The 24,279-nt window shown below is 50.3% G+C and overlaps 1 protein-coding gene across 2 annotated transcripts in view; it reads left to right on the top strand.

The window, feature by feature from the left end:
• Positions 1-14,445: 14,445 nt before the first annotated feature.
• ALDH9A1 (aldehyde dehydrogenase 9 family member A1) overlaps positions 14,446-24,279 on the top strand; it is a 317,452-nt gene continuing 307,618 nt past the window's right edge. Inside the window, exon 1 of one of the 2 annotated variants that reach the window (XM_077276920.1) lies at positions 14,446-14,601. The gene's annotated coding sequence lies outside the window, so the exon portion shown is untranslated. The remainder of the gene's footprint in view (positions 14,602-24,279) is intronic. The other variant, XM_077276919.1, reaches the window with a different exon arrangement.

The raw sequence follows: 24,279 nt of genomic DNA, 5'->3' as shown, positions 1-24,279 counted from the left end.
AGGAGGAACCCAGGGCCAACCGCAGCAGCATATTGTCTCACAAGGGGTCTGAGGATCTCATCTCGGTCCCTAATGGCAGTCAGGCTACCTTTGGCGAGCACATGGAGGGCTTCGCGGCCCTTCAAAAAATGCCACCCCACACCATTACTGACCCACTGCCAAACCGGTCATGCTCAAGGATGTTGTAGACAGCAGATCACTCTCCACAGCATCTGCAGACTCTGTCACATCTGCTCCGTGTGAACCTGCTTTAATCTCTGAAGAGCACAGGGTGCAAGTGGTGAATTTGCCAATCCTGGTGTTCTGTGGCAAATGCCAAGCATCCTGCATGGTGTTGGGCTGTGAGAACAACCCCCAAGTGTGGACGTCGGGCCCTCAGACCATCCTCATAGTCAGTTTCTAACCGTTTGTGCAGACACATGCACATTTGTGGCCTGCTGGAGGTCATTTTGCAGGGCTCTGGCAGTGCTCCTCCTGTTCCTTCTTGCATAAAGGCGGAGGTAGCGGTCCTGCTGCTGGGTTGTTACCCTCCTACGGCCCCCTCCACATCTCCTGGTGTACTAGCCTGCCTCCTGGTAGTGCCTCCAGCCTCTGGACACTACGCTGACAGACACAGCAAACCTTCTTGCCACAGCTCGCATTGATATGCCTTCCTGGATGAGCTGCACTACCTGAACCACTTGTGTGGGTTTTAGAGTCCGTCTCATGCTACCTCGGATGTGAAAGCACAACCAACATTCAAAAGTGACCAAAACATCAGCCAGAAAGCATTGGTACTGAGTTGTGGTCTGTGGTCCCCACATGCAGAACCACTCTTTTATTGAGTGTGTCTTGATAATTGCCAATAATTTCCATCTGTTGTCTATTCCACTTGCACAACAGCATGTGAAATTGATTGTCAAACAGTGTTGCTTCCTAACAACCAGGAGAACTCCCACAGCAGGGCGCGGGAGCGCCGCTGACACCGCAGCTATACACAAGTTACCACAGGCCATTCCATAACATGACGGCCCTTTCAATCAGGCTCCATCTACCCGGGACACAGAGACAGTATCCGGCCCTGCAACAAGGTTATGCCTGGAAGGGATCGTTTATATACCCTCTACCACTGCCACTGTTGTATATATATCCAGGATCAGAGTAACCCCATGAATAAGACCCGGGAGGGTCGAAACGTTGGGTTCTCTCTACGAATATCAATGTGGCAACCTTTTGTATATTGTTTTTGAATAAATTTGGCATAAACCTTTTTTTGCATCATACCAAAATCGAGTGTGCGGTAAATTTCTGTACATGATTTACTAGACCACACGGTCTGTTTTACCAACACCTCCTTGTCCCTGACCCGAGTACACACCATTATTCCTACATTTGCTTCCTAAGTGGACAGTTTGATTCTACAGAAGTTTGATTTAGGCATTTTTCACACTTCCGTTTTTACAATCTGCATATGATCCGTCAAAATGTTGAAATGACTGATCCTGTGCAGATTATAAAAACAGGTGCACTGGGCCCGTTTTTCTGACGGACCCATCGAGGCTATGTGCACCTGTTGTGTATGCGTCTTCGCAGAGGTTTTCCACTGCAAAAATGCATACACAACACAGGTTAAAAATAATAATAAAAATTTAAAAAATTGCAATATTCTTACCTTCCGGTGTCCCGCACAGAGTTGATGTTCGCGATGATCCCGGCAGCTGGCGTTCCCAGTAATGCCTTGCGTGCACTAACCTCTGATGACATCACGGTCTCGGGTCATTTCGCAATGCATTACTGGGAACGCTAGCTGCCAGGATCATCGCGAGCATCGGTAACGCTGTGCGGGACGCTGGAAGGTAAGAATATTGTGATTTTTTATTTTTTTAATTATTTTTAACATTATATCTTGTTGCTATTGATGCTGCATAGGCAGCATCAATAGTAAAAAGAGAGAGAGAGTGAGGGAGCAAGAGAGAATTTCCCTGACGGGAAATTCTTTCGTGCATGCTCAGTTTGAAAAGACGGCATCAGTCACTGGATTCCTGCTTTTCACAGTCAGCGACGGATCCTGCGCCCATAGGCTTCCATTATAGCCAACGACGGGCAGCACAGGACCAGTCGCTGAACGATTTTTGACGTGCAGAAAAAACGTTCCTCTGAACGTTTTCTCCGCCCAACGGACAGCAGTTTTCCGGCGGATCCAGTGCACGACGGATGAAATGGATGGCCATCCGTCACAATCCGTCGCTAATACAAGTCTATGGGAAAAAACAGGATCCAGCAGAAAAATTAGCTGGATCCTGTTTTTTCAAAAATCGACGGATTTCGACGAGAGCTAAAAGATGGAAGTGTGAAAACGGTAATTAGACATACCGGTAATTTTATTTCCAGGAATCCATCCTGACAGCACCATGGAGGACATCCTTCTTATCCATAGTGGGACAGGAAACCACGAGAGTTAAAAGGACCCTCCCCCATCCACCCTTCAGTGATTTTCCAAAGTAACACATCTGGATGGATGCAAAAAGAGAATTTTATTTTGAACAACTTTTATACAAATGTTACTTCACATAAGTATACAACATAGTTGTAATAGGGAGGGAACTAACAGTGCTGTCAGGATGGATTCCTGGAAATACAATTACCGGTATGTCTAATTACCGTTTTCCAGGTCACCACCTGACAGCACCATGGAGAAATACCAAAGGAGATTTTTGGTCCTAAGGAGGGACTACTGCCTGAAGCACCTTCCTGCCAAAAGCTAGCTGAGAAGAGACTACATCTAGCTTGTAATGTTTAGTAAAGGTACTGAGGCTAGACCAAGATGCAGCTCTGCAAATCTGATCTGCTGAGGCCCCCCTTTCTCTGCCCATGAAGCCGCCATAGCCCTGGATGAATGAGCTTTAAGATTTTCTGGGAGATCTCTGCCTTGTGCCTGATAAGCCAGACTAAAGGTACCGTTACACTAAACGACTTACCGACGATCACGACCAGCGATACGACCTGGCCGTGATCGTTGGTAAGTCGTTGTGTGGTCGCTGGGGAGCTGTCACACAGACAGCTCTCTCCAGCGACCAACGATCAGGGGAACGACTTCGGCATCATTGAAACTGTCTTCAACGATGCCGAAGTCCCCCTGCAGCACCTGGGTAACCAGGGTAAACATCGGGTTACTAAGTGCAGGGCCGTGCTTAGTAACCCGATATTTACCCTGGTTACAAGTGAACACATCGCTGGATCGGCGTCACACACGCCGATCCAGCGATGCACAGTGGGTGATCAGCGACAAAATTAAGTTCTGGACTTCTAGCTCCGACCAGCGATATCACAGCGGGATCCAGATCGCTGCTGCGTGTCAAACACAACGAGATCACTATCCAGGACGCTGCAACGTCACGGATCGTCGTCGTTCTCGCTGCAAAGTCGCTTAGTGTGAAGTTACCTTTATGGTGGACCTAATCCATCTCGCAATGGTGGATTTTGATGCCTTTCTTCCCTTATTAGGACCCCCATAGAGTACAAAGAGATTGCTATCCTGTCTCCAGGCCCTAGTTGCTTCTAAGTACTTAAGCACCGTCTCCCTGACATCTAGGTTATGGAAAAAACTTTCTTTTTTATTTCTGGGAAACTGGCAAAATGATGGAAGTACTACTTCCTGATTTATATTTGAAGCTGAGACCACCTTAGGAAGGAAACCTGGATTAAGTCTTAAAACAAGTCTATCGTCAAATATCTGTAAATAGGGATTTTGGATGGACAAGGCCTGAAGTTCCCCCAGTCTTATCGCCGATGTAATGGCCACTAGGAAGACTGTCTTGAGGGAAAGATTTACAATGTCTATATCTCTCGTTATATCAAATGGATCTTTACACAATTCGTTAAGGACCAGGTTAAGATCCCAAGGTGGGACCGACTTCCTAATTAAGGGCCTCAACCTCTGAACTGCCCTGGAAAACCGAGATATCCATGGGTGAGAAGCTAGGGTAGAATCTGTTGTGAATTCCGTTTTTGGTCTCCCTCCTGTGGTTGTGAATGGTACTTTTGTTAGTTCTGCCCTTGGGCTCCCTCTGGTGGTTTCGAGTGGAACTGCTGCTCCTTGAATTTGGCTGTAGCAGCTGCTTTCACTGATCGTCTCTCCTGGCTTTGCTATTTAACCTGGCTCTGGTCTTCAGTTCATGCCAGCTGTCAATGTTTTCTGGGTTGGATTCAGATCTCTTCTTGGATTTCTCCTATGGCCTGTCCATTTCAGCAAAAGATAAGTTTTTGCTAGTTCTTTGGTTGTCCATTTGCTGTGGACTTAATTGCTCAGCTCATGTTATGTTTCTTTTTGTCCAGATTGTCATCATGATATATTCAGGCTAGCTGGAAGCTCTGGGGAAGCAGATTTGCCCTCCACACCGTGAGTCGGTGTGGAGATCATTTTTGTAAACTCTGCGTGGATTTTTAGTTTTTAATACTGACTGCACAGTAACCTTTCCTATTCTGTCTATCTAGATTAGTGTTGGCCTCCTTTGCTAAATTCTGTTTTCATTTCTGTGTACGTCATTTCCCTCTCCACTCACAGTCAATATTTGTGGGGGGCTATCTTTCCTTTGGGGGTTTTCTCTGAGGCAAGATAGCTTTCTGTTTTCCATCTTTAGGGGTAGTTAGTTCTCAGGCTGTGACGAGGTGTCTAGGGAGTGACAGGAACATCCCACAGCTACTGCTAGTGTTGGTGTTAGGATTAGGAACTACGGTCAGTAAAGATTCCACCTCCTCAGAGCTCGTCCCATGTTGCTCTTTAACCACCAGGTCATATCAGTGTTGCCCCTTAACCACCAGGTCATAACAAGAATCATAAAATACACTTAGGGCTGCCACCTGGACCCTCAGAGTACTTGGTCTAAGACCTTTTTTGAATCCCTGCTGCAAAAAATCAAGAATTTTAGGAATGTCAGGGTGGTCAACATCGACTGTTGTGTCTCCACAAAAACTGCAGAATTTTTTTCCATATCTTTAGATAGATTGACGAGGTTACCGGCTTTCTACTTGCTTGAAGTATGGAGATGACTTCCTCCGAGAGCCCTTTTGCTTTCAGGATCTGGCGTTCAGGATCCAAGCTGCTAATTGAAGGCTTCCTGGGTTCTGATGAAGAATCGGACCCTGGAATAGTAGATCCTCCCTTTCCGGCAGGAAATAGGGTTCCTCTACCGACAACTTCCTCAACAAAGGGTACCAACTTCTTTTGGACCAGGAAGGAACCACCAGAATAACTCGAGCTCTGTCCTCGCATATTTTCCTGAGGATTCTCGGTATCAATGCAAGAGGGGGAAACGCATATAGCAGTCCCCTGCACCATGACTGAGAGAGCGTTTACTCCCGCAGGATTTTCTTGAGGGTTCAACTAATAAAAGGCTCCGACCTTCGCGTTTCGTCTGGTTGCAAATAAGTCCACTGTCGGTGTTCCCCAGCGCTGACATATTGTGTTGAAAACTTCGTAGTTCAGTTTCCACTCAGTTGTCAATAGTTTTACTCTGCTCAAGAAATCTGCAACTTGATTCCTCGAACCATCCAGATGCACTGCAGAAATTGAGAGCACCCACTTCTCCGCCCATCTGAAGATCTGATCCGCCAGATGTTGAAGTTTTGGATGTCTTGGACCACCCTGGTAGCGAAGAAAAGCTACCGCCGTCATGTTGCCGAGAAAATCTTTAGATGTTTGTTTCTTAGCAGGGCTTGCGCCGAACAGATGACCTTCCAAACTGCATGAAGTTCTCTGTGGTTTGAGGAATTCTTGCTGTCCTCTGAACTCCACTGTCCCTGGTAGCAGCTTCCCAGGCCTTGACCGCCCCAACCTAGTTGGCTTGCATCCGTTGTTACCGTGACCGATGGAGATTGGATCCATGGGATGCCTTTTTGCAGGTTTCTCAGAATAGTCCACCAATGCAGGGACTGCTTGACCAAATGGGATAGGTGGAACTCCCTGTCCAATGAGGTCTGTTTTCTGTCCCAAGAGGCAAGAAGTGCTCTCTGTAACCGACTGGAATGAAATTGGCTCCAGCAGACACACGGGATGCAGGCTGTCATCATTCCTAGTATCTTCATCGCATCCCTGAAAGAGATTTGATTCCTTCATAATTCGCAAATCCTCTTTATTAGTTCGGACCGCTTCTTGTCTGGAAGAAAAGTTTTCCTTATATTTGAGTCCAAGATAACAACTAGAAATTTTATCCTTGGTTTGGGTGAGAGGTCTGACTTTGACCAGTTTATCACCCAACCTAGTTTTTCCAGTGTGGAAAACACCAATTGACAGTCAATTTTGAGCTGCCCCACAGAGTCTGCCACTATTAGAAAGTCGTCTAAATAGGGTATTATTGTGACGTCTTTTTTTCTTAGATAAGACACTATTTCTACAACCAGCTTTGTAAAGATTCTGGGCACTGTCGCCAGACCAAATGGGAGGCAACGAAACTGAAAATGAAAGATCTTTACTTCCATTTCTATCGCAAATCTGAGATATTTTTGATGATCTAGAAAGATTGGTACGTGATAATACGCAATTTTTAAGTCTAAAGTACACATTACCGCATTTTTTCCTACCAGAGGTATTGTGGAACGTATTAATTCCATCTTGAACCTCTTGTACTGCAGCCATTTGTTTAAGGGCTTGAGATTTATTATAGTTCGAGATTCCCCCAAAGGTTTCCTTATAGAGAAGAGGCCTGAGTAATGACCTCTTCCTATCTGTTGAGGAGGAACAGGAGCTATTGCCTCCATTCACAGAAGATCCTGTATGTCCGACCACATAGGGGAGGCTGAGGAGAGATGGACGTTTGACATGAAATATCTTTCTGGAGGAAGAGAGTCGAACTCTATTCTGTACCCCTGGGATATGACCTGGAGTACCCAAGGACTTCTGGTAATCCTCTCCCAATCTCCCAGGAAGTTTAACAACCGCCCCCCTATCCTGGTGGCGTCATTTTCTTCGAAACTCTGATCTAGAGGTCGAGGGACTGGAATCTCTATTTTTGTTTCTATTCTCTCCCCCTTTTTGGTAGCTCCAACTCCCCTGTTTTCCCTTACCCCTATAGTCTGATGTCTGACTATAATAGGGCCTGCAAAAGGGCTGGTAATTCCTACTTTTTTCCTCCGGAAACCCCTTTTTTTTTTTCATCTGAAGCTTTCTCCAGAATATCATCCAGTATGGGCCCGAAGACTCTGCCTCCTGAAAAGGGAATAGAGCACAACTTATTTTTGGAATGAACATCTCCTGACCAGTTCTTTAACCAAATAGCCCTCCTAGCAGCATTTAATAAAGACTGGCTTCTGGCTGTGAACCTAACCGATTCAGCAGTAGCATCTGTCAGAAAAAAGGTTGCTAGTTTCAATAAAGGGATAGCTTTAGGGTATGTGCACACGTCAGGATTTCTTGCAGAAAAATCCTGAAGAAAACCGGAAATTTTCTGCAAGAAATCTGCATTTTTTTTTGTGTTTTTTTCCCGTCTTTTTTTAGCATTTTGCAAGCGTAATTAGCTTGCAGAATGCTAAAGTTTTCCAAGCGATCTGTAGCATCGTTTGGAAAACTGACTGACAGGTTGTTCACACTTGTCAAACATAGTGTTTGACAAGTGTGACCAACTTTTTACTATAGATGCTGCTTATGCAGCATCTATAGTAAAAGATAGAATGTTTAAAAATAATAAAAAAAATAAAAAAATGGTTATACTCACCCTCTGCAGACAGCCGATATCCTCAGCGGCGTCCGTTCCTAGATGGTGTGGTTCAGGACCTTCGATGACGTCGCGGTCACGTGAGCGGTCACATGACCGGTCTTGCGACCAATCACAAGACAGCGACGTCATCGCAGGTCCTGAACCACACCATCTATAGGAACTGAAACGGCAGCATGCAGCATGCAGCGGTGAGAGGCGGGAACACTCCGGGGGCCATCGAAGGTGAGTATATGACTATTTTTTATTTTAATTCTTTTTTTTGACCAATTATATGGTGCCCAGTCCGTGGAGGAAAGTCTCCTCTCCTCCACCCTGGGTACCAACCGCATATAATCTGTTTACTTCCCGCATGGTGTGCACAGCCCCGTGCGGGAAGTAAGCAGATCAATGCACTCCCTTTGTGTGCGGAATCCCCGCAATTCCGCATTTTTAATGAACATGTTGCTTTTTTTTCCGCAATGCGATTTTTTTGCGGAAAAAAATGCAACATTTGCACAAAAAATGCGGAATACACTGTAAATAATAGGAGGCATATGTTAGCGTTTTTTTCGCGTTTTTATCACATTTTTATAGTGAAAAAACGCGAAAAAAACGCGAAAAATACTGAACATGTGCACATGGCCTAAATGATAGACTCCCTAGTAGTGTTGAGCATTCCGATACCGCAAGCATCGGGTATCGGCCGATACTTGCCGGTATCGGAATTCCGATACCGAGATCCGATACTTTTGTTGTATCGGGAATCGGTATCGGGATTAATATCAATGTGTAAAAGAAAGAATTAAAATAAAAAATAGGGATATACTCACCTCTCCGGCGCAGCCTGGACTTTACCGCCGTAACCGGGAGCCGTTGTACCTAAGAATGCACGCTTGAAGGGCCTTAGATGAGGTCACTGCGCTCTGATTGGTCCGTAGCGGTCACATGGGCCGTCGCGACCAATCACAAAGCCGTGACGTCATCTTAAGGTCCTTCACGCGCTGATTCTTAGGAAGGAAGGCTGCCGGAAAGAAGCCGAGGGTGAGTATATACCTAATAGGAATATACTCACCCTCGGACGCGCCCTGCTTCTTTCCGGCAGCCTTCCTTCCTAAGAATCAGCGCGTGAAGGACCTTAAGATGACGTCACGGCTTTGTGATTGGTCGCGACGGCCCATGTGACCGCCACGCGAGCAATCACAAAGCCGTGACGTCACCTAAGGTCTTTCAAGCGCTTGAAATACCTTAGGTGACGTCACGGCTTTGTGATTGGTCGTGTAGCGGTCACGCGACCGCTACGCGACCAATCAGAAGCTGCGGACGTCTTCTAAGGTATTTCAAGCGCTTGAAAGACCTTAGGTGACGTCACGGCTTTGTGATTGGTCGCGTAGTGGTCACGCGACCGCTACGGACCAATCAGAGCGCAGTGACCTCATCTAAGGCCCTTCAAGCGCGCATTCTTAGGTACAACGGCTCCCGGTTACCGCGGTAAAGTCCAGGGCGCATCAGAGAGGTGAGTATATCCCTATTTTTTATTTTAATTCTTTCTTTTACACATTGATATGGATCCCAGGGCCTGAAGGAGAGTTTCCTCTCCTTCAGACCCTGGGAACCATCAGGGATACCGTCCGATACTTGAGTCCCATTGACTTGTATTAATATCGGGTATCGGATTAGATCCGATACTTTGCCGGTATCGGCCGATACTTTCCGATACCGATACTTTCAAGTATCGGACGGTATCGCTCAACACTACTCCCTAGTAGTTCTAGCCGACAACTGATCCTTTAAATCGTCTACCCACAAATGCATGGCTCGAGCCACTGATGTCGCCGCAATATTTGTGCGGATTACAGCTGCTGAACTTTCCCAGGCTCTTTTCAAGAGCCCATCTGCCTTACGGTCCATTGGCTCCTTTAAATTAGAGGAGTCCTCAAATGGAATGGCAGTTCTTTTAGATACTTTTGCAAGCGGAATGTCAATTTTGGGAATATCTTCCCACTCCTTGACCTCGTCATGATCAAATGGTAGGCGAAGTCTGAAATCCCTAGGGATCGATATTCTCCTTTCTGCTTCTTCCCATTCTTCTAATATCATAGAGCGAATGTGGGCGTTTTCAGGGAATACTTTCGAAGTCTGAGAACGTAGCCCCCCAAACATCTCATCTTGAACTGACTGAGTAGTTGAGGGCTCCTCAATTTGCATAGTCCGCCTAACCGCCTCCAGAAGCTCATCTATATCATTAGATGAGAACAAATATTTCTTTCCTCTTTCAGGGTGTTCTCTGATCAACACATCATCTTCCAGATCTGAGTCAAAAGAGCTGTCCTCGGATGACCGATCTGATTCCCTCTGTCTTTTCCTAGATCTTTGTGTATCCTGAGGGTCAGACTGGATAGGCTGGGGAAAGGTTAAGCCAGATATCGAGGCCTGCACCTCTTCTCTGACAATGGCTCTCATGTTTGACATCAGGGAAGCCTGGTCTTCTCCCACGATACGGCTGGTGCAAGATTCGCAAAGCGATTTCTGCCAGGAGTCTTTTTGCTTTACTGCACAGATGGGGCACTTCTTACACTTGCCGGATTTCTTAACCACCGACGGGGCCTAAAATAGATAATATAGATACCTGATGGGCCCGTACAAATATTGAAACTATAGGGATCAGGCCCCCAGCCTGGGACTCAAATGTGCCTGGCCCTCCTGCAGCGTTTTGGATCTCGAGTCCTCCATGCTGCTGCTCTAGCTGCTCTGCTACTGCAGAACCATGTAGCACAGGGCACATACCTTTTGTATCCTTTGATATCACCGCCGCCTGCCCCGGGCCCTCCTCGCAGCGTAGAGTAGGAGGGAAGAGGACGCTGCCCCATGCTGCCGGCCGTGACCCGGAAGTGACGCGCGCGGTAACCCGTGAACCGGAAGAGCTCGATGCGGCTGCTTCTCCTGGCCGCAGATACCGCGGCTCACGATCTTCTCCTGGCTGGTGGCACCTGCACTCACCCCGGGATCCACGTGACAAGGAGGCACCCCTGCAGAGGCGTTCCGGCGCAGGTACCTCAGGGCTTCGTCCAGGGTCGAGAGCCCCCCCAGGGGGAAGTGACCCCTCACCGGGAGCAGCGCTACACCGGTGCTGCTGAGGGACCCCATTACTCGGGTTTCGGCAAGCAGGGTCTTGCAGTGGGAAGGAAGAGGCCGAGCCCCCCCGATCCTCCCCACCTGCACGGGACAGTCGGAGCTCTCGTCGTTCATCCACAGTGGGACAGGAAAAACACTGAAGGGTGGATGGGGGAGGGTCCTTTTAACTCTCGTGGTTTCCCGTCCCACTATGGATAAGAAGGACGTCCTCCATGGTGCTGTCAGGTGGTGACCTGGAAAGAGGCCTTACTTGGAGTTTTATTCTGTTGTTTTAAGTGTTCCCTTTATTTTTTTGAGCAGTGTATATATCTATCTATAGATCTATATATCTCTCTATCTATCTCATTCCTTCTATCTAGATATCTATCGATAGATAGAAGGAATGAGATAGATCTATACACAGATCGATAGATATTATCTATAGCTCTATCTGTCTATCTCATATCTATCTATCTATCTATCTATCTATCTATCTATCTATCTATCTATCTATCTATCTATCTGTGTGTAATGGAGAGGAGGCTGGACAAGAAATGACATCACAAATATTTTTTTTGTTCAATAATAGATCTTTATTAAGCTTTCAAAAACGCATCCAAAAACCCGCATGAATACCACATAAAAATGCACCTGCGTTTACTGCCAAGAGGTGCGGATTCAGTGCGGAAAAATCCGCAGGCAAATCCGCAACGTGTGCACATACCCTTATGGGGCCGGTTCGGTCTCTATAGCTTCAGGGGCTGGTTCGGTCTCTATAGCTTCAAACAGCCCCTCTTGGTACAAGCATGGCCACAATCACCAGAAATGGGATATAGGAAGAGGCTTCCCGAGACCGTCCCACGGCTGCCTCAATCAGAGCAGCAAGACTCCCCCCACCGCCTCCATCAGAGCAGGAACAGGAATCCCCCCCCCTCCATCAGAGCAGCAGGACCCCCCCACCCCGCCGCCTCCATCAGAGCAGCAGGACTCCCCCCCACTGCCTCCATCAGAGCAGGAACAGGACTCCCTCCCCCTCCATAGCAGCAGGACTACCCCCCCTCCTTTAGAGCAGCAGGACCCCCCCCCCCGCCGCCTCCATCAGAGCAGCAGGACTCACCCCTGCCGCCTCCATCAGAGCAGCAGGACTCCCTCCACCGCCTCCATCAGAGCAGCAGGACTCCCCCCACCGCCTCCATTAGAGCAGCAGAACTCACCCCGCCGCCTCCATCGGAGCAGCAGGACTCCCCCCCCCTCCATCAGAGCAGCAGGACTCCCCCCACTGCCTCCATCAGAGCAGCAGCAGGACCCCTGCCGCCTCCATCAGACCAGCAAGACTCCCCCCCGCCTCCATCGGAGCAGCAGGACTCCCCCCTCCATCAGAGCAGCAGGACTCCCCCCACTGCCTCCATCAGAGCAGCAGCAGGATCCCCGCCGCCTCCATCAGAGCAGCAGGACTCCCCCCACTGCCTCCATCAGAGCAGTAGCAGGACCCCCCCGCCGCCTCCATCAGAGCAGGACTCCCCCCTACGCCGCCTCCATCAGAGCAGCAGGACTCCCCCATGCCGCCTCCATCAGAGCAGCAGGACTCCCCCCCATCAGAGCAGCAGGACTCCCCCCCCATCAGAGCAGCAGGACTCCCCCCCTCCATCAGAGCAGCAGGACTCCCCCCACCGCCTCCATCAGAACAGCAGGACTCCCCCACCGCCTCCATCAGAGCAGCAGGACTCCCCCCCCCCCTCTCCATCAGAGCAGCAGGACTCCCCCCCCCCCCCACGCCGCCTCCATCAGAGCAGCAGGACTCCCCCACGCCGCCTCCATCAGAGCAGCAGGACTCCCCCTCCATCAGGGCAGCAGGACTCCCCCCTCCATCAGAGCAGCAGGACTCCCCCCACCGCCTCCATCAGAGCAGTAGCAGGACTCCCCCCACCACCTCCATCAGAGCAGCAGGACTCCCCCACCGCCTCCATCAGAGCAGTAGCAGGACACCCCCCCCGCCACCTCCATCAGAGCAGCAGGATTTCCTTCCCCCCACCTCCATCAGAGCAGCAGGACTCCCCCCCCCCACGCCACCTCCATCAGAGCAGCAGGACTCCCCCACGTCGCCTGCATCAGAGCAGCAGGACTCCCCCCCATCAGAGCAGCAGTACCCCCCCCTCCATCAGAGCAGCAGGACTCCCCCCACCGCCTCCATCAGAGCAGCAGGACTCCCCCCACCGCCTCCATCAGAGCGGCAGGACTCCCCCCACCGCCTCCATCAGAGCGGCAGGACTCCCCCACCGCCTCCATCAGAGCAGTAGCAGGACCCCCCCGCCACCTCCATCAGAGCAGCAGGACTCCCCCCCCCACGCCGCCTCCATTAGAGCAGCAGGACTCCCCCACGCCGCCTCCATCAGAGCAGCAGGATTCCTCCCCCATCAGAGCAGCAGGACTCCCCCACCGCCTCCATCAGAGCAGTAGCAGGACTCCCCCCACCGCCTCCTCAGAGAGGGACTCTCCCACCGCCTCCATCAGAGCAGTAGCAGGACACCCCCCACCACCTTCATCAGAGCAGCAGGACTCCCCCCCACCTCCATCAGAGCAGCAGGACTCCCCCCCCCCCCACGCCACCTCCATCAGAGCAGCAGGACTCCCCCCCTCCATCAGAGCAGCAGAACTCCCGCCACCGCCTCCATTAGAGCAGCAGGACTCCCCCCGCCGCCTCCATCAGAGCAGCAGGACTCCCCCACCGCCTCCATCAGAGCAGCAGGACTCCCCCCGCCGCCTCCATCAGAGCAGCAGGACTCCCCTGCCGCCTCAATCAGAGCAGCAGGACTCCCCCCGCCGCCTCCATCAGAGCAGTAGCAGGACCCCAAACCCCCCCCCCGCCGCCGCCTCCTCCATCAGAGCAGCAGGACCTCCCCCCCATCAGAGCAGCAGGACTCCCCCCACCGCCTCCATCAGAGCAGCAGGACTCCCCCACCACCTCCATCAGAGCAGCAGGACATCCCCCCCATCAGAGCAGCAGGACTCCCCTCACTGCCTCCATCAGAGCAGGAGGACTCCCCCACCGCCTCCATCAGAGCAGCAGGACTCCCCCACCGCCTCCATCAGAGCAGTAGCAGGACCCCAACCCCCCCCCCCCCGCCTCCTCCTCCGCCGCCTCCATCAGAGCAGCAGGACCTCCCCCCCCCATCAGAGCAGCAGGACTCCCCCCACCGCCTCCATCAGAGCAGCAGGACTCCCCCACCGCCTCCATCAGAGCAGCAGGACCTCCCCCCCATCAGAGCAGCAGGACACCCCTCACCGCCTCCATCAGAGCAGCAGGACCTCCCCCCCATCAGAGCAGCAGGACACCCCTCACCGCCTCCATCAGAGCAGGAGGACTCCCCCACCGCCTCCATCAGAGCTCAGGACTCCCCCCACCACCTCCATCAGAGCAGCAGGACTCCCCCACCGCCTCCATCAGAGCAGCAGGACTCCCCCCCCCCCGCCTCCATCAGAGCAGCAGGACTCCCCCCCCCCCCCCATCAGAGCAGCAGGACTCCCCCCCCCATCAGAGCAGCAGGACTCCCCCCCCCCCCCCCCCGCCTCCATCAGAGCAGCAGGACTCCCCCCCCCCCCGCCTCCATCAGAGCAGCGGGACTCCCCCCACCGCCTCCATCAGAGCAGCAGGACTCCCCCCACCGCCTCCATCAGAGCAGCGGGACTCCCCCCACCGCCTCCATCAGAGCACAGAACTCCCTCCCCTAGTCCAGAGGGGCGAAGGCGCGGGGCGGACACAGCGAGGAGTGGACGTAGCAGAGCTGAACGGAGGACTGAGCGCATATAGCGGGACCCAGCGGTAAGGTTTCACCCCGTTATGTCCTTGTCATATGTCTGTGTAGCAGGATCAGGTAGTGCGTGGCCCAGGAGCGCAGAGCAATAGATCGCTTCTCTGAGCTTGTGCTTGTCTACTCAGCGGCGCTAATGACAAAAGTTCTGTGCGAGGGAAGCGAAAAGTGCAGCCCCATAGCCTGGGCCCTGGGACATAGCAGGCAATGCTGTTGTATAGCCCGGGCACTGGAACATAGCAGGAGGCGCATCCCCATATCCCGGGTACTGAGACGCGTTACATAACAGTTGGTGCAGCTCCATAGCTCAGGTACTGAGACACGTTACATAGCAGTTGGTGCAGCTCCATAGCTCGGGTACTGAGACATGTTTCATAGCAGTTGGTGCAGCCCCATAGCCCGGGTACTGAGACACTTTAGGCTACCGTCACACTAGCAGTAGTTGGTCAGTTTTTTACATCAGTATTTGCACGTCGCTATGCGTTATTTTGGAGAAAAAACGCATCCTGCAAAAGTCCTTGCAGGATGCGTTTTTTCTCCATAGACTTTTATTAACGACGCAGTGCGACACGTCGCAACCGTCGTGCGACGGTTGCGTCGTGTTGCGTCGGACTGTCGCCACCAAAAAACGTTGCTTGTAACGTTTTTTGGTGCGTCGTTCCCGTCTTTTCCGACCGCGCATGCGCGGCCGGAACTCCGCCCCCTCCTCCCCGCACCTCACAATGGGGCAGCGGATGCGTTGAAAAACAGCATCCGCTGCCCCCGTTGTGCGGCGCTTCCACAGCTAGCGTCGGTGCGCCACAACGTCGCATAGCGACGTGCAGCGCACGACGCTAGTGTGAGAGTAGCCTAAGGCTACTTTCACACTAGCGTCGTACGACGCACTTCGCAATGCGTCGTTTTGGAGAAAAAGCATCCTGCAAAGTTGTCTGCAGGATGCGTTTTTTCCCCATAGACTAAGGCTACTTTCACATTAGCGTCGTGCACTGCACGTCGCTATGCGTCGTTTTGTGGAAAAAACGCATCCTGCAAAAGTGCTTGCTGGATGCTTTTTTTTCTCCATTGACTTGCATTAGTGACGCAGTGCGACGCATTGCCACACGTCGCAACCGTCGTGCGACGGTTGCGTCGTGTTGCGTCTGACCGTCGCCACCAAAAACGTTGCTTGTAACGTTTTTTTGGTGCGTCGTGTCCGCCATTTCCGACCGCGCATGCGTGGCCGGAACTCCGCCCCCTTCTCCCCGCAACTGACAATGGGGCAGCGGATGCGTTGAAAAACAGCATCCGCTGCCCCCGTTGTGTGGCGCATTCAGTGCTAGCGTCGGTGCCTTAGGCTACTTTCACACTAGCGTCGTACACTGCACGTCGCTATGCGTCGTTTTGTAGAAAAAAACGCATCCTGCAAAGGTGCTTACAGGATGTGTTTTTTCTACATAGACTTGCATTAGCGACGCATTGCCACACGTCACGACGGTTGCGTCGGACCGTCACCACCAAAAAACGTTGCACATAACGTTTTTTGGTGCGTCGTGCCCGTCTCCGCCCCTGCCTCCCCACACCTCACAATGGGGCAGCGGATGCTGTTTTTCAACGCCGGAACTCCGCCCCCTCCTCCCCGGACAGCACAATGGGGCAACGGATGCGTTGAAAAACAGCATCTGCTGCCCCCGTTGTGCGGCGCTTTCACTGCTAGCGTCGGTACATCGCAACGACGCAATTCGTCATGCGTCGTACGACGCTAGTGTGAAAGTAGCCTAACATTAGCGATGCATTGCGACGTATGGCCACACGTCGCATACATCGTGCGACGGATGCGTCGTGTTTTGGCGGACCGTCGGCACAAAAAACCGTTATATGTAAAAAAAATTTGTGCGTCGTGGCCGCCATTTCCGACTGCGCATGCGCGGCCGGAACTCCGCCCCCTCCTCCCCGGACAGCACAATGGGGCAGCGGATGCGTTGAAAAACTGCATCCGCTGCCCCCGTTGTGCTTTTATTTCACAGTATGCGTCGGTACGACGCACTGCGACGGGCCGACATCAGTGTGAAAGTACCCTAAGCCAAAACCAGGAGTGGGTGATAAATGCAGAATTGGTGCATATGTTTCTGTTATACTTTTCCTCTGATTGTTCCACTCCTGGTTTTGGCTTACAAATACTGATGTAAAATACTGACCAAATACTGCTAGTGTGACGGCAGCCTTAGGCCGATTTCACATTTGCGGTTGTGTCCGCTGCGTTTGTGCCGCAATTTTCCGCATGCGTTGTGTTTTCCTATCTTTAACATTAGGGACGCATGTGTCTGCGATTGGTTGTGTTTTGCCGCGTTTGACGACGCATGCGTCGTTTCTTCGTCTGCGGCTTGGCGCGGTAAACGCTATATGTAGTAATTTTAGAGGTGTCAATTTGCTGCCTAGAAATGTATGCGATTGTTAGCGCTAGGAATGCGGCGCAAAAACGCATTACAGTCTATGGGAACGCATGCGTACACATGTCTTTGCGTACGCATGCGTTTGATACGCTTGCGTTCTTCGGACTGCGCATGTCCAGGAACTGATTTAGACATGCCCATTAAAGACACACCCTCCTGGAAATATCAAACGCATGCGCATAAAAAGCGCAAACATATGTAAAAACGCATGCAAACGCTGCGTTTTTTTTTAACATCATGTGTAAGCTGATGCGGATAAAAACGCTGTGTTATCATACGTTTGCAAGCGTTTTTGCATGCGTTTGTGGTTGCGGATAATACGCTGCGGACTTAACCGCAAATGTGAAACTAGCCTTACACGGCAGGAGGTGCAGCTCCATAGCTGGGGTACTGAGACACGTTACACGGCAGGAGGTGCAGCTCCATAGCTGGGGTACTGAGACACGTTACACGGCAGGAGGTGCAGCTCCATAGCTGGGGTACTGAGACACGTTACATGACAGGAGGTGCAGCTCCATAGCTGGGGTACTGAGACATGTTACACGGCAGGAGGTGCAGCTCCATAGCTGGGGTACTGAGACACGTTACACGACAGGAGGTGCAGCTCCATAACTGGGGTACTGAGACACGTTACACGGCAGGAGGTGCAGCTCCATAGCTGGGGTACTGAGACACGTTACACGGCAGGAGGTGCAGCTCCATAGCTGGGGTACTGAGACACGTTACACGACAGGATGTGCAGCTCCATAGCTGGGGTACTGAGACACGTTACACGGCAGGAGGTGCAGCTCCATAGCTGGGGTACTGAGACACGTTACACGGCAGGAGGTGCAGCTCCATAGCTGGGGTACTCAGACACGTTACATGACAGGAGGTGCTGCTCCATAGCTGGGGTACTGAGACACGTTACACGGCAGGAGGTGCAGCTCCATAGCTGGGGTACAGAGACACGTTACACGACAGGAGGTGCAGCTCCATAGCTGGGGTACTGAGACACGTTACATGACAGGAGGTGCAGCTCCATAGCTGGGGTACTGAGACACGTTACATGACAGGAGGTGCAGCTCCATAGCTGGGGTACTGAGACACGTTACATGGCAGGAGGTGCAGCTCCATAGCTGGGGTACTGAGACACGTTACATAGCAGTTGAAAAACTTTATGTGACAAACCCACATGTCAAAACAGTAGATCTTGATCAATTGTCAGTGCCATGTGTGTACTAGACTAGACTAGGACTAATTACAATCTATCATTATAATTACATAGGGAAAAACTCTGAACAAAATGATACAATACAACTGCTATGTAACGTGTCTCAGTACCCGGGCTATGGGGCTGCACCAACTGCTATGTAAGGAAAAACTCAGAACAAAATGATACTAGGGTCCATATTAAATCGAAAATGATAAAACTTTATTGATTAAAATACAAATAACTAAAAAAGGGGGGAATGTGTCACAGATCAAACATACATAATAATGCACCGCAAAAGTATGGACACGCATGGAAGTGAGGAATCAATTTTTACCTCACTGAGAGCACACAATGTTCAGCCATTCATATATCCAATAACAATGGGTATTTTTTACTATCTCACCTCTCCTGCGCCCTATAAGAATACCATAGTTCATCCCTATGGAATCATCTAATTAACCATAAAAGTAGTAAGAACAAGTAATCATTTACCCGTAGTCAAAAGGCAGTAAAGGGCACAGTCCACACCACTATCCCTGCGAGTCTGCAGGGGGGGATGTGCAGGGATAGTGGTGTGGACTGTGCCCTTTACTGCCTTTTGACTACGGGTAAATGATTACTTGTTCTTACTACTTTTATGGTTAATTAGATGATTCCATAGGGATGAACTATGGTATTCTTATAGGGCGCAGGAGAGGTGAGATAGTAAAAAATCCCCATTGTTATTGGATATATGAATGGTTGAACATTGTGTGCTCTCAGTGAGGGAAAAATTGATTCCTCACTTCCAAGCTTTCTATTCCCTTGCGTGTCCATACTTTTGTGTTGCATTATTATGTATGTTAGATCTGTGACACATTCCCCCCTTTTTTCACCTAAGTTATTTGTATTTTAATCAATAAAGTTTTGTCATTTTCGATTTATTATGGACCCTAGTATCATTTTGTTCTGAGTTTTTCCTTACATAGCAGTTGGTGCAGCCCCATAGCCCGGGTACTGAGACACGTTACATAGCAGTTGGTGCAGCCCCATAGCCTGGGTACTGAGACACGTTACATAGCAGAAGGTGCAGATCCATATCCTGGGCACTAGGACATAGCAGGAAGTGCAGCCCCAGAGCCCAGGCACTCAGACACTTCACATAGCAGGAGGTGCAGCCTTGTAGCCTGAGTACTTTACATGGCAGGAGGTGCAGCCCCATAGCCCGGAGAATGAGACATTTTACATAGCAGGAGGTGCAGCTCCATAGCCCGGGCACTGGGACACTATACATAGCAGGAGGTGCCGCCCCATAGTCTGGGTACTGAGACACGTTATATAGCAGGAGGTGCAGCCGTATAGCCTGGGCACTGAGACACTTTACATGGCAGGAGGTGCAGCCCATAGCCTGGGTACTGAGACACTTTACATGGTAGGCGGTGCAGCCCTATAGCCTGAGTATTTTACATGGCAGGAGGTGCAGCCGTATAGCCCGGGCACTGGGGCACCTTACATGGCAGGAGCTGCAGCCCCATAGCCCGGTGTAACAGGCCAGATTAACCCCCCCGCCAGGGCCGTATTTGCCACTAGGCACGTGAGGGCATGTGCCTAGGGCGGGGACACTGCAGGGGGCGGCACCTGAGCAAGGTTTGGTGTTTTTTTTTTTTTTTTTTTTTTTTTTTTTTTTAAAGCTGGGTCACCTCCCGACCCGCCTCCCCGCCTCCCCCCTTGAAGACGATACTCACCTGCTCCAGCGATGCCTGGTCTCGGCGTCTGGAGCTCATCCTGAATGAGCGGTCAGGTGATACCGCTCTGCTAATTAAGGTCATGAATATGCGCATATTCATGACCTCAATTAGCAGAGCGGTATCACCTGACCGCTCACGCAGGAAGAAGGTGCAGCGCGCCGGAAGTCGGGACAGCCAGAGGGACGTCGCGGCCGGTCGGTGAGGAACAGGTGAGTATGACTGAGGGATGGGGGGACAGGGGAGGGGGGAAGAAGGAGGACGGTAAGCCGTGCCATTCAAGATGGGGGGTGGAATATGAGCCATGCATACGGGGGGGGGGGGTGTTAATATGAGCCATGCATACGGGGGGGGGGGGTGGGGGGTTAATATGAGCCATGCATACAGAAGGGGGGTTAATATGAGCCATGCATACAGAAGAGGGGTTAATATGAGCCATGCATACAGAAGAGGGGTTAATATGAGCCATGCATACAGTAGGGGGGTGAATATGAGCCATGCATACAAGGGGGGGGGGGGATATGAGCCATGCATACAGAAGGGGGGGTTAATATGAGCCATGCATACAGAAGGGGGGTTAATATGAGCCATGCATACAGTAGGGGGGTTAATATGAGCCATGCATACAGAAGGGGGGTTAATATGAGCCATGCATACAGAAGGGGGGTTAATATGAGCCATGCATACAGAAGGGGGGTTAATATGAGCCATGCATACAGAAGGGGGGTTAATATGAGCCATGCATACAGAAGGGGGGTTAATATGAGCCATGCATACAGAAGGGGGGTTAATATGAGCCATGCATACAGAAGGGGGGTGAATATGAGCCATGCATACAGGGAGGCGAATATGAGCCATGCATACAGGAGGGGGGGTCATTATACAGTATGGAGAACTGTGTGTGGCCATAATACAGTATTGAGCATCATGTGTGGCCGTTATACAGGATGGAGCATCATGTGTGGCCATTATACAGGATGGAGCATCATGTGTGGCCATTATACAGTATGGAGCATCATGTGTGGCCATTATACAGTGTGGAGCATCATGTGTGGCCGTTATACAGTATTGAGCATCATGTGTGGCCGTTATACAGTATGGAGCATCATGTGTGGCCAATGGCCATTATACAGTATTGAGCATCATGTGTGGCCGTTATACAGTATGGAGCATCATGTGTGGCCGTTATACAGTATGGAGCATCATGTGTGGCCATTATACAGTATGGAGCACTGTGGCCATATTTTTTCGGTTATAATTATTGTATATAAAACAGTGTGATCAGCAGTGCTAAATGGCTGTGGTTGGGACGTGAATATGGGTGTGACTAGTTGTGAAATGGGTGTGGTCAGAGGCATGGCCTAAAATTTGCCGCGGCGCACTACGTGCGCCGCAAGCTTTATGCCTCCTTCCCTTCAAAAGTTGGGAGGTATGGTACTGCATTTGCCAGATCATGGCAAAGTGCAGCAAATCCCATAGGGAATGAATGAGGCCGAACGCAGTGTTGCTGTAAGTGATCCGTTACGCGGCACATGCAGAAAAACTGACGGATCTGCTGCAAAAGGCAACTTTCACAGCAGCGATTCTTGCCAAAGTCACTGCCGATAGTGTCATACTCACCAAAGGGGGAGGCAGCACTAAAAGTGCCTAGGGCAGCAGAAACTCTAAATACGGCCCTGCCCCCCGCCCAGAATATACCCGGGGTTAAAGTGGCCTAGGCCAGATTATACCCCGGGTATATTCTGGCCTAGCCCAAACTATACTCCGGGGTGTAAATTGGACTAGTCCAGATTATACCCCTCCAGGTCAGAATATACCCCAGCTGCTGTAGATCAGGCAGTGCACAGGGCCCCAGGCAGCACACAGGCGCCCCAGGCAGCGCGCAGGGCCCCAGGCAGAGTACAGGGTCCCAAGCAGCACACAGGGGCCCCAGGCAGTGCACGGGGCCCCAGGCAGTGAACAGGACCCCAGGCAGCCCACAGGGGGCCCCAGGCAGCCCACAGGGGCCCCAGGCATCCCACATGGCCCCAAGCAGTGCACGGGGCCCCAGGCAGCCCACAGGGGCCCCAGGCAGGTATAATATACCCATGGTCTATACTCCTCTAGGGCAGAATATTAGTGTGTTTTTGCTGCTGTAGTGCTACAGTATATATAGAAGCACATACACAAACCATATACCATTTCATGCGGCTTTTGTCAGATTTTCATGCAGTCTGCAGCAGATTTCCCTCTTCCTCGTGACATGGAGAAATCTGCTGTGCTTCTGCACACAAAAATCCACATCGTTGGGATGCAGATTTTGATGCTGATTGCTGATTTTTTCCCTGTTGAAAATCAGCAGCAAATCTAGTGCAAGGGAACGGGTGGACTAGACTTATAGCATGTGTTGGAGGCATTACATTGAACTGACAGTAGATGGTGCAGTTCCATCAGTGCATAGTTAATGTTATGTGTTGTAACTTATGTATGTTTCTCCCTGCTCTCTCTGATATGCACCTTAAGTTCTCCAGTGTGAGTTCCTATTCTATCCTGATAAGGTATATAAAGTGAACTTGGAACATCTCCAACAAAAAAAAGTTTTCCAATTTTGACAACGATGGAAGACCAACTATATGATCAGCTTTTGAGATTCTACACTGCAACAGAGCAAAAGTACTCCCAGTGGATCTACGATCTACCTCCAGAGAAACGTTCAAATGCCAAGTCCCAGTTTAGACAAACATCTAAGCCATATCGAGCAGAGAAAGGGATAATTTACTATGGAAAAAAGGAGGTTCTCACTAAAAGCCGACTGCCAAATATCCTGAAGGCCTGTCACGACAACCCAACTTCTGGTGGCCATTTTGGCAGAGATAAAACATTTGCCAAAATTTCTGACCGTTATTACTGGAAGGGAATGAAGAATGATGTTTACCAACATGTCAAAGCCTGTCAAAAGTGTTTTGTCACATGTCCCAAAATCAGCAAAGAAGCTCAACCACTCAACAGTATACCAGTGCCTGGAAAAGTATGGAGCTTAGTTGGGATTGATATGATCGGTCCTCTTCAGGAAACATCAAACGGCAACAAATATATAGTTGCTGTCACTGATCATTTCTCGAAGGGGACTGAAGCAACAGCTGTTCCAGACAAGAGTGCCATGTCAGTAGCAACATTTTTGTACACCATTATTTGCCGCTTAGGCTGTATGGACACTCTGATTAGCGACCAGGGAAGAGAGTTTGTAAACTCGATCATCGACAACCTGATGGATCATTTTAAAACAGATCACGCATTTCATCTGCCTACCACCCACAAACAAATGGCCAGCGGAAGCGTGACAATTGAACACTCAAAGAATCTCTTTGCAAGCTTGTCAATGACCAAGGAACCAACTGGGACCAGTTCATCCCTGGTGTTTTTTTTGCCTATCACACATCTGTGCATGCCTCAACCAAGTGCACTCCATTTGAGGTCATGTATGGACGAAAGGCTAAGCTTCCTAGTGACCTCAATCCATCAGCAAATTACACTGTGGATGTCATGTCTCTTTCAGATGATGCCAACCCTGATGTGCTAAATACACTCACAACTATTCATAACAGGATCCTCTCAACTGTAAGTACCAACATCCATTCTGCTCAGGAACACCAAAAGTGTGCCTTTGATCGCCGACACAAGAGCAACAAAGAAATCACTGCTGGCACCATTGTTTATATCAAGAATCAATGTCGTATTCATCGCATGGGTTCAAAGATGGCAGCACACTGGGTTGGACCCTACTTAGTTGTGGAATCCTTAACCAAGGGACGAGTAAAACTTATGAACAATAAGACTGGCAAGATACTAAGCAACACCTACCATGCCAGCAACCTTAAGATTTACCAGGATGAAGAGACTTCTCTACCATCCCAGTCCCCTGATGACTGTCCCAGTGACTCTGCCCCACAGAAACACCAGCAAACCAAGACTTTCAACCCACTACCAAGTTCAGGAAGGAAGTATCTTACCACCACTCTTGACCTTACGTTTAATAGGGTTGTGTACTTTGGAGGCACAAGAGATCTTGGACAACCACGGCATACATATAAAACCAAAGGTGATGGGAACTGCTATTTTCGGGCCATCAGCTATTTCCTGACAGGAACAGAGGACAACTACTCCCTTCTGAGAGCTAAAGTCATCCACCATATGAAAACTGACTTGTCCAAAAATCTACAGGGCTACTGTAATCAAGATGTGAATGAATATGTGAACACCTCTGGCGTCTCTCATGATGGAGTCTGGGCAACTGATGCTGAAATCATGGCCACAGCAAATCTGTTGAGTTGGGACATCGTCATCCACACCAAAGTTGGTGAC

Source organism: Ranitomeya variabilis, chromosome 8 (assembly GCF_051348905.1).
Source record: "Ranitomeya variabilis isolate aRanVar5 chromosome 8, aRanVar5.hap1, whole genome shotgun sequence".
Lineage (NCBI taxonomy): Eukaryota > Metazoa > Chordata > Amphibia > Anura > Dendrobatidae > Ranitomeya > Ranitomeya variabilis.
Note: the sequence above shows the minus strand (reverse complement) of the source record. Positions and strands in the feature narration are given on the sequence as shown.